A 20,708-nucleotide genomic window follows, 5' to 3' on the forward strand; every position below is an offset into this window, starting at 1 on the left:
ATCTACATACCAGTCATATTTATCAGATATTTTTGTTATTCAAAAAAGAATTGTGCGTATCATATCGGGTAGTAGCTATCACGCTCATACTGCCCCTTTATTTAAGAAACTTAAAATTCTTGATGTGTATAAACAATTCAAGCTTCAGGTCGCAATTTTCGTTTACGATGTTCTACATGATAAACTTCCAATGAATTTCAATCATATTTTTCCCCAAATGATCATATGTACAGTACTCGGTCCAAAGACAAAAATTTTCTCCACCCCCCTAAATTCCAAAGCAATTAGGACAAACTTCTACCAAATTTGTTGGTACTGTAGTATGGAACAGCATTCCAGAGGATCTTAAAAACATCACTTCCAGATTTAGATTCAAACGAGAGCTTAAAAATTATTTACTGGAATTGTAGTTTTGTTGATTTTGTAACTCAGACCGTTTTCTCTCACAGTTACCTTTCGCTTTTTTGCTGTAGTTTTGTGTTTTCATGTATTTTTTCCAAGGCTTCATGCCTAGTTCATTAACTTTCTGTAATATTTGTCACTGTGATATATCGGAACAGTCGCCATATTTAAAAAACCTGTACATCAATCTTTCTTGAGTTTGGGGCTGAACCCGATTAGTGCCTAGAGCAACTATTTTTCAGTCCTTTTCTCATTGTAACGCTTCAATGTGTACAAATTATTGTCTTTTTTCAAAAGAATATGAGAAATAAATTATTATTAAATTAAATTATTATGTACAATCTTGATACAGTATAATTAAACGTATGAAAATCAATGACAGAAAGTGAACAAAAACCAACTGACTCAGTGTAAAAGTGCAAAAACAATTAGTTGTTGTGTCTTCACTGCGGGCTCGACGAAAGCCAAATTAACGGGCTCGGCAAGCCTCGCCCGTTAATTTTTGGCTTTCCTCTCGCCCTTGCCCACAAATAAACGTTAATGGTCAGCGCGTCGCCCGTTATTTCTATAATAACAAACTATGCAATGTAAGTCTTAGTGTATTTAATGCCGGTCAGTGATACAGGACGTTAGATGACTAGCAACATGTGAAATGATTAATCTCTATCTCTATCAATTGGTCCAAATGACTTGGGTCCAATCGGCGTGGGGTCCAATTGACCAGTTCCCGAGTATTCATGTCGCTTGCCTGTACATCAGCTGTGGGTCGGATCCATTCTGTGAAGTTTTAGATGAAACTCCTGCCTTTTACGGACTGGTTTCGACTTTTACGACTCTTGTGGTGGAGGTGTTACAAGTTATATTTCTTAGGTTGCAGTGGCGAGCATATCGACCACGGGATCGATAGATTGAGCGGCAAATCGATCTATTGAGCAGACTACCCAGCTAAGGAGCGCCTGTGTTCCAGCTTTAATAATCATAATCGTACTATACGCCCAAATTAACACACAGTAGACGCGATGCAGACATCACTTGTGCAGATCGAGTTTGTGGATCTGAGAGCGAGAGAACAATCGACCCCAGGCAATGTAAGCCATTGTGACTGGTCCTTCAATACGAATCAACAGGGGTCAATATGAACATATTGACTGTCCATGAGTCTGATGAAGGTTACAGCTACGGTGGTAATTGCCAGAAGGTTGTAGTACCTGTGACTAGCACACAATACCAAAACAGTCTGTTTCTAATACGATCGGCCGTAGCCCGAGGAAAGTTTTGGTCGACTCTCAGGCCCGGGGAAAACAAACGTATGATGCAATCTGAAGATGCCCAGTCATTTATGTGGTTTTGTAACAGACTTCTTCAACATTTTTTCACTAGAAAATAGAGAAGTTCCTCTGTTATCATCACTCTCACGGGCTCAGACGCCACGGGTGACAGCCATCTTCTGTAGGCGTTCTTAAATGTGCGCATGCGCTCACAACACTTAAAGCCTTGCTTTGGGAAAGTTTACACCATTGTATGTGACACCTGTGTGAATGTAATGTCGGGCGCCAGTGAATCACATAATGTTGCCTGTGATATTGATACGACATGTATTGACCAAGAAAGTGAATCTTTCAATTTTTTTCAATTTACACTTGCCAACGAAAGGACTTCGCATAGGTCATCTACATATCAAAAGTTTGTGTAATAAATTCGATGGGATTAAAAGCCTTTTTCAATGCAAAGGAAAAAACTTTGACGTGTTTTGCATGGCAGAAACTTGGCTTTCGAATAAATTTAGCGACCTCACTTTTCAAATTGACGGTTATTCTGTCTAGAGACATGGCCTTGGAGGTAACATCAGTGGTGGTATATGGCTTACATTAAATCTGATATTCCAGGCGCACCGACCTCGAACTGACCTAGAAACAGCCATCTGGAAAATATATAAAGCAAATACAACAGAATTAAAATAGTCGCCTTTTATTGATTGGTTTCTTTTACAGACCAACTGACTCGACATCTTCTGTCAATGACTAGTTTGATATTGATATCGATAAAATCATGTCCAGTAAGTATCAGATAGTTATCATTGGTGATTTTAATTATGACATTATGGGCGGCGACAATTCAAACTCGCTCTATTCCTTGTCAAGCCATGGGTTGACTCAATGTTTCCAGTCGCGAACAAAAATAACCTCAAGTTCTAAAACACTTATAGATCACATCTTTGTTTCTCATCCGGAAAGGATAAAATGCTGTGATGTTTTAAATTACAATATCGGCGACCACAAACTAAGCATTTTTCACGCAGAGGAAACGGCACACATCAGTCCATCACTTAAAGATGTATGAAGAACTTTGACGTTGCCTAATTTAAATATGATTTGAGCTTAGTCCCTTGGTCGACTCTAATTTCGTGTCATGAACCTGGTGATATGTTAGCTGGTTGGCTGGATTTTTTTCTCAAGGTTGTTGAAGATCATGCTCCAATCAAGAAAAAACGCGTTAAACATGCGAAACGTCCTGGATGGTGGACGGATGAAATTGATGCTGATGTCCGTTTGAGAGACAAAGGTAACAAACAAGGTGTTACTTCTAAATTGAAGGGCTTGAAAAATCAAATATGTTTTCTCCAACGAAAAGCCACTCATCACGTAAATTTACTCAACCAAAATTACACCACTAAAAGCTATGGAGTACACTCAGAGAAATCATTCCAACATCAAAGTTCCCTTCGATAACCTGTCTGGATGAATGTTGTGGAGAAGTGTACTGTAAGCTCAGTGAAATCGTTGAATTTTTTTTATTTTGCTAATCTTCTAACCGGACTAATGGTTTCTAACTCAGAGCCAACAAAGGAGCACGCTACTTTTAAAAAATCAAACATTTGTGCAAGAGCATCTCCCGAGTGACGTTCACTTACTAAGTATCACAGATGTTGAACAATCGCTCTTGAATTTGAATATCAATGAATGTTTCTCAAATTTGCTGCCAAAACAATTGCTCCCTCTCTGACCAAAATTTTCAACACTTGTATTCACAGAAGCTCTTTTCCTAGTATCAAAATTGTTCCAATCTTCAAATTTGGTTCTAGACTGTGTGTCAAAATCTATTCTATGCAGAGTGCCACAGGGTTCCCAGGGCCTTGTTGTTTCATATTTTCATCATTGACTTGCCGTTATATTTGCTGAATAATATTGATATGAATGCAGTTACTCGACCTTGCTTACCTCAAGAAAAACCATTTTCGAGCTTCAATGCTTTATCAGTTGACCTAGAACATCTGTCATCCTGGTGTAATTCTAACAGAATGCTGACCAGAAGAAATCTTGCTTACCAAATTCAAACTTGGATTTATTTTAAATGGTGACCCTTTGACTAATGTTGTCGATAAAAAACTCTAGGAGTAAATTTGATTTGTAATCTCTCATGGAACAATCATGTGACATCCTTGTGTGGTAAATTATCTGGTCAATTAGCTTTGTTACGACGAATACGTCATTTCGTACCCCTACGTGCACTGAGGTTATTCTATACATGTTATGTTGAATCAACTTTGGACTATTGCTCTGTTGTTTGGGGACATTGTGACCAGTCGAACTGTAACAAACTTTTAAAGTTACAGAAGCAAGCCATTCGTTTGGTTTGTGGGGCAAAATGGGACCAAGAAACCAGTCCACTGATCAAAAGATTGGGACTGCTTCCACATAGCAATCGCTTAAAATATCACAAAGTGTCCAGATGTTTCAAATTGTCAATGGATGTCTCCAAAATATCCGCAGAATCTTTTCCAATCTGCAAACGTCCATTTGCCAAGGCCAATGCGCAAAACTTCGATAAACAATTTTTATTTGCCAAAAATTTGAACTAAAATCATGAGAAAAAATCTACACTACTCAGCCTCAGGTGTTCTCTCTCTGAACGACCTCCCTCCGTCCTTAAAAAATAGCACAAAACTTAAGTCATTTATGTGCTTCTGCTTTATTGTCGTGTTTGCTATTTTTTTCGCTTGTACGTTTTCTGGTGTGTTGTTATTTGTGTGATATCGCCGACCGCCGTGTGGAAGATCGGCCTTATTGGCCAAACAAGTTATCAACAATAAATAAAGTTTAAATAAATAAATAAATGCCAATACACAGAAAAATGGTTCTCAAAAATAGTTATCAAGGTTGTCGACGCTTCGAAAAGAAAAGAAACGACTTATATTTTAAACTTTCCACAAGAAAACTTCCAATCATTCTCTTTCAAAATCAATAATAAAAATTGGGGGTCATCGTGAAAATTTTGATACAAGAGGAACATATATTACCTACTTTTATACACCTGCGTCTGTAACTTATGGAGTTTCGTCGTACTGTAAGTTACGGTATCAGAAGACGCGGAGTCCAACAACTTTGACGCGGAGTACAATAACTTTAGGTGTTATTGGACGCGATTTGACCTTTGAGCTCAAAACACTTTTACGTAAACACGGAGAAAAAGAAGAGAAAATTTCACATTTTTTACAAAAATATATAGTCTTAGCATTCTGTATTTCCAAAATCAAATCGTGGTCAGTCCAAAACCTATGAATTCCAGTGAAATTGTGCTGCTGACGTACAATTTCTACCATGTGCACCGCGCAGCGCGGGTTGAAATTTCTTTCTGCGCGCTTAGCGGACACGCTCAACGCGTTCCCAGTCTGCTCGCGATCGCTCAGTACAGTGCGCGACGAGCATCCAAAAGACGCCTTAATTTCGACTTTTTTCTCGTAAAGTTGGACTAAATTGGTGTGTAATAATAAGGTTGTTCCCCGGGATTTATGTCCTCGTACATCGTACCCTTCGGTTTTGTTTACGACGTTACGCGTCTCGGACAATACCTCCGCTGCATGATAAATCCCAGTATTTGGGCATTAACCTTAGGCCTATAGTATTTACCATTATTTTTGAAATTCATAGAACTGCCATGCTTGTGTTATCTCTACCGTTTATCTGCATCGTGGTAGTACCTTGAAAACGAACTGTATGGTGATCACGTGAGCACGTACTTTATGACGAAAAAAAGATTGCCATTTTAAATGGCCACATGACTGAGGGCATACTAACCAGTGTTACCTCAAAGACAAACTGCTTACGACCGTTTTAGGTCGAGGCCAGTAAGGAAGCATTCATTTATTATGCCAGGGTGGGCCCGCAACATTTTTGTCTCTTTCACAACACCTCGTCTATTCGCTAAATTGCTAATTCTTCAGCAATTCGGCGATTATTCGTGTTTTGCTTGCATCTAGGGGACAAAAATTGGTTAAAATTTGTTTTTAAAAAATGAATGACGTCAAAAGACACCCCTCTAATACGCTGTCCTCGCTTGGTCTTTACCCCGCCCTGTTCGTCTGAAAATATCTTCAATCTGAAAACCTAGTAGTTTCAATGCGGTGACCACTCATCTCTGTCCCCTTTTGGTCATGTCTCTGTTCGGTCGTGAGCGCCAAGCCATGTTAGCGCGTAGACTAGCCGCTCGCGCGACCCTCAGTCTTCGAGAACCATTTACATGAGACAGCTGGTCTTTTTTTCGAAATCTTGGAAAAGGCTACAACTACAGCATCAAAGTTACCTCGACTTTTCGTCAATGTTCGTAAGCGCAGTTGTTGATCTATGACCCGGCAGGGCCAGCAGCTGAGTCGCCTACATCCAAAACACGAGAATAAATCTACTAAATCAAACTAAACGAAAAACTCAAGATAAATAAACTACAGGACCGGAGGTTTTAACATAAAGAAATTAAAAGGAGTTTGCAAATTTGAGCAATTTTGTAGGCAGTCCAGTCGGTAAATCAGACCAGTCGACTAAAAGATGGAAGATTTCGAAACAGATGTGAAAGAGGGAAAAAAGTTTGTTAACTAGATAGAGGATGAACACAGTGTTTACACCTCTGTTGTTAGGGAGAAAAGTGACGGAGAAAGGTCCTAAGTTATGGAAAAATCCCTATCTGTCACAACCAACAGTGTTGAGTGCCGAGGGCGACATAATTAAAATAGTTATATATTAATTGGAAACATTGACAAAGAAGGTGATTAAAACAATTCTTGATAAACAACATTTAGTGGTAATAAAATTGTAATAATCGGATGGAGAAGTGGTCAGAAAACACATCCTGTCTTTAGAACGAAGTAATCATTATTTTACGAGCATGGTAAATGGACTCTTTTACGAGCATGACAAATCGTATGTTACGAGGGAAACGCCCTCTATCATTTTTCTAGTGGCCAGGTAACATAGTTTGAATTCCTTTTGGTTTTCTTTTGCTTATTTGGGTGACCAGGTGTTTATGAATAATGTATTTTTGTCGTATATAAACGTGTTCATTGCCACGTCACTTTGACTTTCCGCAAGTGCTGGGATCGTCGGAAGTCCACGTCCACTGAGTTTCCCAGTTTTGAAGACCGAGGCCGACTTTACGGACTTTTTCCCGCTGGTGCCAAAATTGTGACTGCAGTCTAGAAACTTTGTGTGCCTGTTGACGCCTGAGGAAGTTCTGATTCCAGAGTTCCTGTGAGTACATTGCAGTTATTTGGAAACGTCCTATTGGTAGGAGTTTCATGCTGTGACTTTCTACGAAGATTATTGTACTTGGGCGTCGAGCTACTACGTGGCTGTTCTCGTTGGACTGATGCGTCCGCGTTGGACGTGGTCGGCACTGTGGACCAGCGTGTTTCATGTTTAGAGAGCTCTCGTCGTCGCGCCTGTGGACACTTTCTGTTATTTATTTAAACGCTTAAATTAATACGTTTTGTTACTTGGTCACGCTTAGAGTAGAGATAATTTCAATATTGTAAAGTTATTTTCTTGCTGTCACTACGTGACGTTCTTCAATAAGAATAAGGAAATGTTCTCAATAACTTGCGTGTAGTTTTCTTTATTTGACCATCTTTTGTTGCGGCCAGCGGGTCCGCTTGGGATTGTACCACTTTGCTAAAGACAATTTTAGACAGCCATTTCCATTTGCCTTGCCGACTTCCCGTGGTCGTAACACGTATCACGCCTATTTTACGAGCATGACAAAGAGTATTAGATGCTTGGTTAATAACTTTGTAATTAGCACCTATGTACTTTGTGATGTCAATTTTCAGTCCATATGTTTTGCCAAAATTAAATGTATAAATGGAGGGATTGTTTAAGAGAAATCTAGCCTTTTATCATCAGCGGGCGCGCTCGTCTGTAAGCATCTTCATCAAAGAAATAGAGATTCTCATATCATCCACCAGCCACTACTCTGGTTGATATCTGTTATCCTACTCGTAAGACGAACAAACAATCAGTAGTGATGCTGTGAACAAGGCGGCGTACCTCCATTTAAAGCTCCATCAGCGGTTACTAGTACTTTTGATTCATTTTCAGTATTGATGTCGTGGTTGTACGTTGCGTTTTCTGCTCTACTTTCCAAATCATGACCAAATACCTGGTGCCTAGCTTAATTATCAACACAGCTTTTACGTGTTTATTGTTGGTCACGGAAATTTATTTAGGATGAGAATTCGTATTTCAACAATGACATGGTATATCTTACACTTTGCTATTTGTAAGGCTTATGCTTCGTATTTCAATATACACTGTGAAGAAGAAGAAAGAGTATTATTAAAAGTTACCGCAACTGCCCATTCAATATTCGTACAAAGATTGGCCTTCCTTCCTGCCAGTCATGATTTTCATCCCGTGTTCAGTTTTAACCATTTGCTGTATGCAATGATAATTAAGTGAAGCTAACGGAAACCTATTCCAAGTTTAACTGAAAGCCACCGATTGTTAGGCATTCGATCAACAATTTATATATATCATTTAGGTGGCCGATGAATTTGCGGTGACTAAAAAGCTATTGTAATCGTGCGATAAGAGCTATCATAAAATTAGGCACCGTCGATTTATCTAACCTAGAGGTTTTATTCCCTCCGATTTCCTTGCATGTTGCGATTTGGCGAGCGGGCAGAGGAATCTTTTAAATGTTTATTTATGGCAACTTGGGAAGATTACTGTGTTGAGGAAAAAAGTATTTGAGTATTTGACTTTGTTTTACGTATATAGCAAAGTGCTATATTTCCAAAATTATACAATAATGGCACAGTTCTGTTCAAATATACATGCATTTTCAATATAACATACGGCTGAACATTATACGATACTTATAACTAAAGACCTTATAAAACATGAAATGTTTAATGTAGTGAAAAATCAGGAAGCTAACAATTCAGGGTACGGTCAAGATTGCGAAAGTTGGACACAAGACTAAGTTAATTAACGCGGAGGTCGCAAAGTGAAATCGATAAAAGGACATCCAAACCTAACGCGTTTTGAGTCAATGTATGTCATTGATGCTGGCAGTGCATCTGTGTGATATGAATGACTCGTGGTTGCTATGTTACAGCTAGAATTCCAACATTTCAAATTCAATGAAGTGATGAGAGTGGAGATCAGTCAGCCGCTTTCCAATCGAACACCATCTTTGAAACTCGTGTAAAAACTACACTGTATGAGACGAGAAATTTACTATCTCGATCACGAAGTATGAAAAGTAGAAACCTGTCAACATTCACATTTGTAAAAAAATGTATAAATTAAAGTCAAAGATGCTAATAATTAGAACTATTTCTCGAAGTTGCCAATATTTGGTATCAGGCTGTTAGATGAGATTTGTAAGATGTCATGCTGAGTTTCACATGTAAATAATGTTTTCCAGTTATCGTAAAATGCAAGCCTTTCACGAAATAAAATGTAGATGATTTCGATATGTGGACTTGGTCGGCTCTTCACTCGGTGTTGAAGAAAGTACCCTCACTAGGGATTTATTTTGTCTAAAATATTCTGTCGTATATGGGCACACTGCAAACTCTGCTGAGGATCAGAGATATCAATATTTGAGAAATTAGAATCTAGTCCAGGAACTTGTAAAGACATTTACTTTGCGCAATGCAAACTTTGAGGTCCAATCAAGATTACTATAGTTTCTGGTGGCCAGTTTCACTTGTCTTTTATTTGCTCAATTAAACACCCCTTCTATAGATTTTCACACTCCTGCGTCCTTTTGTCCCCTACGTTTTCACAGTGAATAATTTTCTGTACTTTGATTCCGCCACAGTCCTGTGATACATGTAGCCCTTGCGTCCACAGTAGTATCTGATGAAGGAGATTTCTAGTCTTTGAAAACTAATACTATATACCAGTAAGAGGATTTAGAATACTATCAATCCCCGCTATGTTTACCATTGAAGATCAAATCTGCTATACTACGGCTACTACCTCACAGTGATTCAGTACTCAGATTTCAAGGCGCCTGAGGTATTCACGAAAGCAGAATGACTTTGCAATCACGGAGGTACCTCCATGTTGTGATCTAGAACAAATTCTCTAAACGTGACTGATATAAAAGTAAAAACTGTTGCAACAGTTTAACTTGAATTGCAACTTGATAATAAACCAAAGACTTCTACATACTTAAAGCTCCCTGCAGTTGAAAAAGGAACGGTGGAATAAAAAAGTTAGTATTAATTTGTCAGATTGGTTAAATTGTGAATGACAAAGGGTGGTGGTGGGAGACGCACGGTGGCGTAATTGAACAGTCCCGAGAACAGAGTTCAAGACCCGCACACGCCTGATCAGCTGCATAGACAGTTGTCCGCGTTAGATGCCAACAACAGGGGATGCAAGCACCAGATACCAGTCCGGCTCCCGAAAACCTGCGGTTATTTTTTATTAGATGATGGAGATAACGGTTTATTCATTGTAAATACAATGTACATTTTATTTCGTTGAAATAATAAAAAATAAAATTGCTGCTTTTATTCTTTGTAGGTTATAAGAGCTAAACATTTTTGCTCTCCTTTTACTATTGTAAAATTTACTTTTAATTATTTACTTTTGAAATGCAATCGAAAATTATGTGGTAAAAGTGTTCGGCCATAAACTCAGGAAAAATCATTCTATGTAGGATATCCCGGCTTGATAAAAAGCAAGCACTGTACACTAAAATTACGTCAACTAGACAATTTTTAAAAAGAAGCAACATTTGAAAAAAATAGGAAAATTCCGAAATATACCAATATCGTTCTTCTGCAAATCAAAATCGGGTAATGTGACAGATGAATCTACTTCTGTGCCGTCAACAGGAGAGTGTCTGGTTACTGCACTAAAACGAGATATATTGAGAGTGAACAGAAACGCATTACATGATGCAAGACATTAGAACAACAGTTCAACTTCGAAAAAGGCAACCTCGTGTGAAAAAAATTATCAGCTTATATATTCTTACACCTATGTGGTCAAAATACTTTAGGGAAATTATTTGAAGTAAGTCTTGGAGGGTGCTTGAATTGACATATATAGCAAAACTGAATAAGTTCGGGCTCTTTCATTAATATTTCTGTACAAAGCGAATATGTACCCTGAACATTTCCTTTTCTATTTGGCAGCAGATATTCGATGACGTCACTCGAGTTATCTCCAGAATGAACTTTATTTACTAACAAAACAAACTTGGCCGGAAAGCAAACATAATTTGTCGAATCACCGGATATTCGGGAAAGCTGACCGGCTTGAGTTTAACCTAATCCCTTTCTTACTTTCTCTTTGCTTTCTTATTCAAATCTTGCGTAAAAAGTTAGGCCTCACTCCTGATATATTTTTGCACCACATGTTATCGATTTTCATGCAGAGAGACCGAGACAGACTTCAGAAGTCATCACAACGAGATAAAGGCAGCTTAGAAAAGAGTTAAGATAACTGAGAAGGACAGGCAAATCGCTATGACAGCAGTGATTATTTCGAACTTTACTCATTTTCTTCTTTAGGTTTAAACTTACAGGTTTCATTGACACCCGTTGATTTAAGCCTGGTAGTAAAGGGGTTAAAATTATGCTGCAACTGAATTTATTGTAAATTTTTGTGTCTGGTGAGACTTGGTGGTTAAGGATGCACCTTGAACTCATTTGACGGTTAAACTGCACTATTGGTATAATTGATCGTCACTTTGTATTTGAAAACAATGATTTAACTTTTTCGTTTTCTTAACTGACAGTTATGTAGACATTACGCTTCGTGTTGATGGTAGATATAACTACTATCAAAATTGCTTTTTGTGAATAAATTGTTCTTTCCTTTCAAAAAAGGCTAATTGCAATTGCACATGCGTGTCGAAATTGTCAGCATACGGACAAATAGCGTCATTTCTACAATTCGCCTCAAACAAGAAACGGAATTGTTCACATCCACTTCTTTTGGTGAGTTAACAAACCTTTTTACACCAAAACACATGATTGTAGACAAAAATCTGTAAAATAATGGCGACCACTCTTCACGAATCTATCAGCAATAACAGTGATGGCTTTGCGTTGATGAGATGTTCGACCCCAACACCAAAAAACAAACAAAAATAGAGGAAAAAAGAATTGCAATGTATGAATATTTTCTGCAAGGAGGCGCTATGCAACCACGGTTTATTGTGACACTACATTGGATATTGAGTTTTACATTTACATTTGGGAGGACCTGTAGGACTTGTAATCTACAAACAACGATAATACTAGTTTTCTGTCTGTTATCATATTCCAGGCTGGAAATCGAAGATCCATCCAAGCCTTCTTGTTTTGGGATGGTGACGAGGCATGTCTTAGGTGTGTGCCCCTTCACGATTATTTCAAATCATTAAAATGGTCATCTGCTTTGTCTTCTAAAATAAATAATTTAAAACTACATTTACTCCGATTGCTCGCTTTCTTTACCGCTTTCTCGCTCTCTCATTCACTTACTCAATAACTCAGTCGCAATGAACACCTACAGGGAGATATCACATGGGTCTTAACTGGTTGTGTCGTTTATTCAGGCGACAAAAATGAACACAAATCAACGTTTTGTTACAACTTAAAAAACATTTTCTCGCGAAATAATGATCTAAATATTCATATTTTTTCATTAAGTGAGCGATTGATAATTTTATGCATGCGACAGATAGTAAGAATAATGCGATTAGCAAGATTGACTGTAAGGTATGTGACTACCATTTTTGAAATGGATACAGGTAACCTGTGAGAACATTTCCTAAACAAAGTGAATAACTGGCCATGAATAGCCCTATTTTGACTGTTATGGCGATTAAGGTGACTACACCTAAGTTTTCCTTTTTCCGCGCCTTGACACCTCTTCGAAAGTCAAATTGATGAGCGACCAATTTGTGTCGAACGTGTTCTTTAAAAACAAGAACTTGGCTAAAATGTTGGCAAACATTCCGTAAACTGCGGCATAATATGAGCATTTTATTCAAAATGGTTGTAGACATTATAGTCGCTGGGTGCGCCCATTTCAGTCAATGTAGATGTAAGGGGGAGGGGACGGACTGACAGTTCAAAATCTGTCTTTCACTGATATCAAGTATAAATCACGAAATTCTGTGCTTGGCATTTGTCTTCGTAACATGCCTATTAGTAGTGGTGACGCTTCATTGAGATGTTTGATTTGTGTGTTATTCAATGATTAAATTGTTTTACGAAAACCTTCTCCCCACCATACCTTGCCGGTATTAATGCAATGCAATGTTTGTTCATGATATGACTTAGGTATTTAAAAGTTGCTGATACCTCAATCTATGGCTCTACCGTTTCACATCCCCCTTCGAATTTTCTCTTACGTTTACGTGTGAAGCAATGCCTATTGTTTCCATATATTTTGACAATTACACACGTTCAAAACGGAAGAGTAGTTGGATGTGTTTCAGCTTTTACAACTTTACCATTCAGACATTTTAGAGTGATGAACAATTAATTTTTGCCTATATATCAATGCTGTGGCAATGGCCGTCCTGATATTTGCTTGACTGAAATGAAAGGTGTTGCTGGGGGTAACAAAGTCTCTCGTTTGAAATAAAACCATTATAGATTCTATTGAGTCATATTTATATTTTAAATTAGTATAGTCATTCCTGGTGAGATAATATAGGGACAATAGTAAAATTTATCTCTATCAGTCCAGTGCACGTGTTGTTGAATCATCTTTCTAGGCATATGTTCCAAAAAAGCACTGTTTACTACATCGATATGCCAGTATTTCCTGATGCATATAGACCTGATTTAATTAAGAAGACTTGTTTTACAGAATATATCTTACCCTGCTGTTTTCATCTTCCACGAGTTTACATATCTGTGCTTCAATTAACCTGAGGTGTTCGATATCCTATCATTCACATAAAATGAAGAATTTCTGACCGGTTCACACATGCACATACACATTCTGGTATATCCATACAGGCAAAGAAAGCGAACACTCACAAACCACTTTCGTCATAACTATAGGCTTTGGGCCATAAACGTTCCTTGATTTCAAGTCATCATACAATATTCGAAATTGACAATACACTCATATTAGAATTTAGTAACTTTAAAAATGATGTATTTACACTCACTCACTCACTCACTCACTCACTCACTCATTCATTCATTCATTCATTCATTCATCCAGAGGTATTATAATAGAGAGATTTATTTCACTATTACGTTCGACCATAGTCTGGCCCTCCTTCACAGTTGATGACGTGCGATAGAGCATATGTTCGTGTGCTATAAAAAAGTACAGTCTGGTCTAATCATGGGCATTTGTTGAGAAATATTACACAGAGATAGAGCCGTCTCCATCACTTAAACTCAAAAAAATCCTGCTTCACAAACAATCCCACACATTGTTTTTGGTGCCGAGATCAGGATGAGTCCAAAGAACAAAGCAAAGCCGAAGTCAGCGCAGGCTGAAAAGGCGATTTCAACAGAGAAAGCTACGACCAAACCGAGATCACGATGAGTTCACCACGGAGTAGTGACGACCCATAGCAAGAAAGCCGATCACATAATGTCAACACTTCGCCAGGATGGCCCCGTACAACTTTTGAACTGATTTTGGACTGGTCATACTCAAAATGATATATGACGATATTTTCCCAAACTTCTGATGTTTCCTGTTTATGAAAATGAGGAATAATCCAACTACCACAAGTGTCCCTTTATGGTGAATATCTGGTCAGTGAAATGAGAAACAATAGGGTATACACCGATTCAGCAGGCCTGGTCAAGCATTTCTATAAGTATTCATCTCTTCCTCCCAGGATGCCAACGTGTGCTTTGACTGATCTTCATCCTGAAGGTTGCTGACAAGCGATGCCAAAACAGCTTGTTGCAACCATACACAGTAGAGCTATTGCCTATGTTGCAACACACTTCTCTGCATCTTTGTATCCCAGCAACGGAGGGAGCATGCTGCTGGCAGAGATGTTCAAAACATAGGCACTTACGATGTGATGCACGAACACTTCCGAACTGGCCGCGGCACTAATAAACATTTAACCCACTTATGCAGTGTTTATATTTGCGTGAGAATTGAGTCAGGAAAGTTCACGCGAAACTTCATGATTTTGAAACTTTGTTTCTGTGCTGGGAGTGATAGGTACCAAACTCATCAAACACAATATGTTACAGACGTTTACGTCTGAATTGATATCGGAATCAAGTCATTTGACATACAACGATACAACGTGCGCAGTGAGATAGTCGTGAAAGTGCTGACCTGAGTACCAATATCTCGAGTGGTACATCGTAAAAACCGTACTTGTCGGCTTCAGCTAGAGCTGGGTTACTTCAAATATCAAGATCAACCATAGTGCTTTCTACATCATTGCTTCTCGCAATCACTATCGAAGTATGTGATAAAACAATTGAAAACATTAGTCTTTACTGTTCATACTTGTCCCTGCTGTCTGAAATGGATAAAGTTGATTAGAGATTCCCCACTATTGTGTTTTCTTACAGTGGTGAGCAAGTTCAAATTGTGATTTACAAAATAATGGTTTGGCCTAAGTTCGGTTAGGGTTGGGTATTGTAATTTTGTATATATTGCAGTATACATTACAGTAGTAAAAACGTGACAATCAATGTCACTGTAATTTTAATCAGACTCAAAAAACTTGTGATTGGAACAGAAGACTAATGTTGGCGCACTGTAAAGTTAAGTGTTCAAGGATAGAACACAAATTAAACGCCTTTTTGTAACACTTTTGAACGCGTCTAGACGTTCAGAAATTTAACACTACGTGTTCAACCAACGTTCAATTTTTGAACACACGTGTGCAGATTTTGAACACTATGTGTTCATCAGACATTATATTGAACACATGGTGTTCCATATCTGAACACACGTTGCACATGAAATGTGTTCAAAAAATTGAACGCATTTACGCGTTCAAAGGGCTGTAACACTTTTTGAACGCATGGACGCCGCTCAACGATAAGTGTGTTAAAGGATTGAACACATGATATGCACTTGTTGAACACATTAACTTTTAGCGTTCAGGGGGTGTTCAAGCCTGGAAATACCATAACGGACCACTGATATTCAGTTAAATTATTTTATTCTAAAAATACACAAAATACACATTAGTTGAGTAAAATACAATTATTTAGTGTAAACATGGCCACTTTGTAAAGTTTGTCAGAGGAAAACACAAACGGTGTAAACACCTTCCTATATCAAGACATAAGCAAAAGAAAATCTTTACAAACACTGTCGACCGTTTTCAAAATATATGAACAAAGTAATGACAAAACAGGTTTAACTTCAAAATTTTGGACTACGTTATATGTTCATACTTATAAAAACGTACAAAAATATCTGTTGTGAAAAAACTCAAAATTTGGCTTACTTATTGTGTTGAAAATACGTATTCGTATGAAATGTTTACTCCGTTTTTGTAGTATAGTTTAAGACATTTCCTCTTGTATAGACAATTGCAAACTTGGAAAAAGGTTACTCAAGGCTTTTCTGATACACATGGTATATAGTTGTCCACACAAAAGTAAACACAACATGTCAAGTTGTAACAAAGTGTCACAGTAAGACACAACATGCAGAAAGTGGGTAAAGGGGTCCTTGGAGGTGTAAAATCCATTTCCTCGTCCAACAAAGTCCTTCATGAACGTAAAGATTTGTTTGTTTGTAATACTTTTAAATAAACTCTGAAATAAATCAGTGACATTTCAAAACTGTACTTCTCAGAAATTAATAACACATTAACTAATTTTGACTTCGTTTCATAAGTTTTGTTCTGTATGTCAATAAGCATTTGCTGTTGAACCTGGAAATTTCAGTCCTCACTAAAATTCACTTGTAAAAGGAAACTGCAGTCTAAAACCAATGACAACAACCTAAGTGTTAGTCATTTCAACACCAATATAGCAATACAACAAGCGACTTAGACGTCGAAAGAGCTCGCAGTGTTATGTAAAGGATCTCTGACAGCTCACTTCGGGATGGCCTCACCCAAAATGGGAAAATAGCTGCAAACAATACACAATTGAAGATTTCACCATGATTTGGACATATGAAATTGAGATCATCCAAAAAAAACATGTGTAGCAAATATCAAAGCTATCAGACGGGTAATTTTTAAGATACAATTTTTTTGATCAAAAATGGTAAAAATTGACCCCAAAATAAAAACTTCCAGATTTCATCATTACTTGAAGATATCACATTCTGATAATTCCCTTATGTCTTAAAAATGTCTTAAATATCTTTTATGTCTCAAAAATACAAATTTGCATATTTCTGCATCATTTGAACAATCTGAAAAAAGCTATCCGCAGAGACTTATGTCAAAAATATCAAAGCTGTTCATTAAGTAGTTTTGAAGAAGATTTTTAAAGATTTTTTGACCAAAACCGAAAAAAATTGCCATGAAAAATAAAAATTTGACTATTTCATCACAACTAGCACAAATTTTACGAAGGTCATTCTTAGGGACATGTTTACCAAATATTGAAGACGTCGAACCACCAGTAAGAGAGGAGAAGATTTTTGCCAAAAAATAGCAAAATTCGCCTCAAAAATACAAATTTGCGTATTTCACCATAACTTGAACATATATGATAAGGGTAATCTCTGGAAACCTGTACTCCAAATATTAAAGGAATCGTACTGGCCGTTTTGAAGAAAAAGCTTGGGATGTAAAAAATTGAAGAAGATGCCTCACATTCACCTATTAGATAAGCTCTGCGTCGCTAAAAGCAAAGTTAAAAACAGTAACAAATCGAGAACAAAAGACGTGTTGATCTACAATACAAAGTAATGTAATGTTACTGGAGCATAAGCCTTCAAAGACGTGACGTCTCCTTTATCAGATGCAAGGGTGCAATGAAGAATTGAAGCAGAAAGCGACAGAAAATTCAGAGTGAAAATTTCAGAAAATTCCGAAATGCAGAGTGTACATTTTTCACTCTGAATTTTCTGTCGCTTTCTGCTTTAATATATTCCACCCTTGTATCTGATAAGGAAGACTACACGTATTTTAAAACTTATTTTCCAGTAATATTTAGTTGATCATAGCGTTCTACCAAAGCTTAGATAAATTCAGAACAAAAATACAGAAACTTATCAAAATTCAGTTACTGACCCTCGGAAGTTTAAATCTACATTAGAGGTGAACTGAGGTTTTCAAGCTTGTTTCCAGACAGCTACCTCTACACTCATCTTCTTCAATTTCTGCACCATCAGCTTCTGTAATAACTTTTCGATTACCAGGTAAATTCAACTTTTCACATCCTGAAAATAATGCAACAATAGGTAATATGGCGACATGAGACTTTTAATGAAAGACAAGGTGACCTTTTTTTGAAGTCTCACTTAAGTTATATACGAAAGCGATCTAAATGTCATTCATAAGATGAGCGTAATGTTTGCAAACTTCACAGATCACAGTTCAACGCACGTATGATATACACACATTGGGTAAAATTAAAGATGGCGGTGTATCGCGATCGTGGTAGCGAGTTTTGCAGTCTTCGTCATAGTTACACCGAAGTTCGTTAAAAAGTCATAGGAGATGGTGGAGCAACTTAGTTAAGAGTCATCAAGCCATGAATTTTACTGAAGAAATGGCATAACGTTTGCCTGAACTGTAATACGGTACGCGCGCGATCTGCAGAAACACGGAGGCAGACCGTACATGTTTTGCAGGGTGGACGTGGCAGCTCTTCGACTTTGAGTTGTTTTCTGAATGTTCGTAGTAGTATTAAACCGACAAAATAACAAAAACTATGGTAGTAAAAAGTTAAAATTGTTTGGCATATTCAACTGTGAAGAGAATGCGTATGCAATCATATTGCTTTGTTGCGAGTGGCAGACTTCTCCTGGCCGAGTCCCACTGGCCGAGTTGGTCGGCACCACCGGCGCTGGCGATGGCCGAGTTCGCAACTGCCCGACTTCTCCGGTTACCCAATGGAATATCGGGAGCCAATGCCTACGCGTTTCTACGAGGACTACCGTGAAATAGTAACCCAAGCATCAAATATAAATATAACATAAGTTGGATTGACAACAATAAAATATGTGATATTGTCGCAATCTCTTGGCCTAAACAATTTTTAAACGTGAGCAAGGCGTCAGCGGAGTGCAACACGTTCCTCACTATATAAAGCGGCCATCTTGTCTTCTCTGATGGCGGGACGGTGTACAACCTACGAGGCCAAAGCAGTGATTTGCAGGGCATGAACAAGAATGTTGACAGCTTAAAGCTACTGTATGAAGACATCATTCACTCTCAATTTGCAATAACAGGCATTTCAGAGGTTTGGGACACAGATAATCTAAGTCTATATAGTATACAAGACTACACACTAGAAGTCAGTTCACGAGAATCAGGTAGGGGTGGTGGGGTTGGGGCATACATTCACTCATCATTAGTTTATAAATTGATTAAAAAGAATGTGATACATTCAGAGTCTCTTTGGTTGGAGGTATCAGTCAATAATACTAAAATAATAATAGGAATCATCTATAGAAAGCCAAATACCGATATCTCTGAGTTTCAGATTAGTCTGCTTGATGTGCTAGATACGTTCAAACTTGATAAAACTAAATGTATTTTAATGGGAGATTTTAATATAGATGCCAGAACACATACAACTAATGTTAATTCCTATTTTACATCTCTTGAATGCCTTGGTTTTCACCAGTTGATTTCTACACCTACCAGAGTGACCAGCTCATCTGAAACATTAATTGACCATATCTACACTAATATTATACAGTATCCAATTCATGCCGGTACTTTAATTACAGATATTTCTGACCATTTTCCAGTTTTTATTGTCATAGAAAATATGACAACAAATCTCTCAAACAGTATAAAGTCTCATATAGAAATTACAAATTCTACAATTCTACTCGCTTCTGTGAAGATCTAACTCATGCTCCGTGGGATCGAGTTTATAACTGTAAGGATGCAAATGAAGCATATAATAATTTTCAGAGTGTTTTCGATGAGTTGTGCAATAGACATGCTCCCATTAATGTACAAATTCGCAGTACAAAGAAAAACCGGAAACCATGGGTCACTAAGGCAATTAAAAAATCAATTAATACAAAACACAAATTGTATAGTAAAGTGCTCAAATCAAACTTTGATGTCATTGTTATTGATAGATATAAGAAATTTAGAAATGTGTTGTCTACTGTTCTCAGGAAAGCTAAACAAATGTATTACAACAGTATTTTTATGGAAAACAGGGTAATACCAATGTAATTTGGAAAACTATCATGCAAGTCCTCGGAAGTCATGAGGAAAAGGCTAAAAATACCTTGCCAGACAGCCTACGAGTACTGACAAATGGAGTGCATAATACATTGTCAGCAAACCTGACATAGTAAATGCATTCAATAATTATTTCGTCAACATTGGACCTGACCTTGCCACAACATCAATTCTCCTCATAAAAACTTTAATAGTTACCTCACTGAACCCACAACACATTCCTTTTTTATGTCCTCCACTACACAATCTGAAGTTCATAACATCATTTGCACCCCGAATCCAAAAAAGGCATGTGGCCATGACAAAATGCCAGCCAGACTTATAATTGATGGGGCAGCTATAATATCAAAACCCTTGGCATATATATTCAATCTTTCATTTCAGACTGGAATTTTCCCCCAATCTCTAAAAATAGCCGAAGTCACACCAATCTTTAAAAAAGGCACAAAAGATGATCCAGGAAATTATAGACCTATATCAGTATTGCCCCTGTTAAGTAAGATTCTAGAAAAAATTGTCAATGCACGCTTAATTCAGTACATAGAAAAAACAATATTTTATATGAGCATCAATATGGATTTCGTCATAAATACAGCACAAAACTTTCAATTGTAAATCTAATCAATTATCTTATCAAACAACTTGATAATGGCAAAGTAACACTTGGTATTTTCCTTGACTTCTCTAAAGCTTTTGATACAATTAATCATGAAATTCTTCTTTCTAAGCTT

Source organism: Ptychodera flava, chromosome 15 (genome assembly GCF_041260155.1).
Source record: "Ptychodera flava strain L36383 chromosome 15, AS_Pfla_20210202, whole genome shotgun sequence".
Classification (NCBI taxonomy): Eukaryota; Metazoa; Hemichordata; class Enteropneusta; family Ptychoderidae; genus Ptychodera; species Ptychodera flava.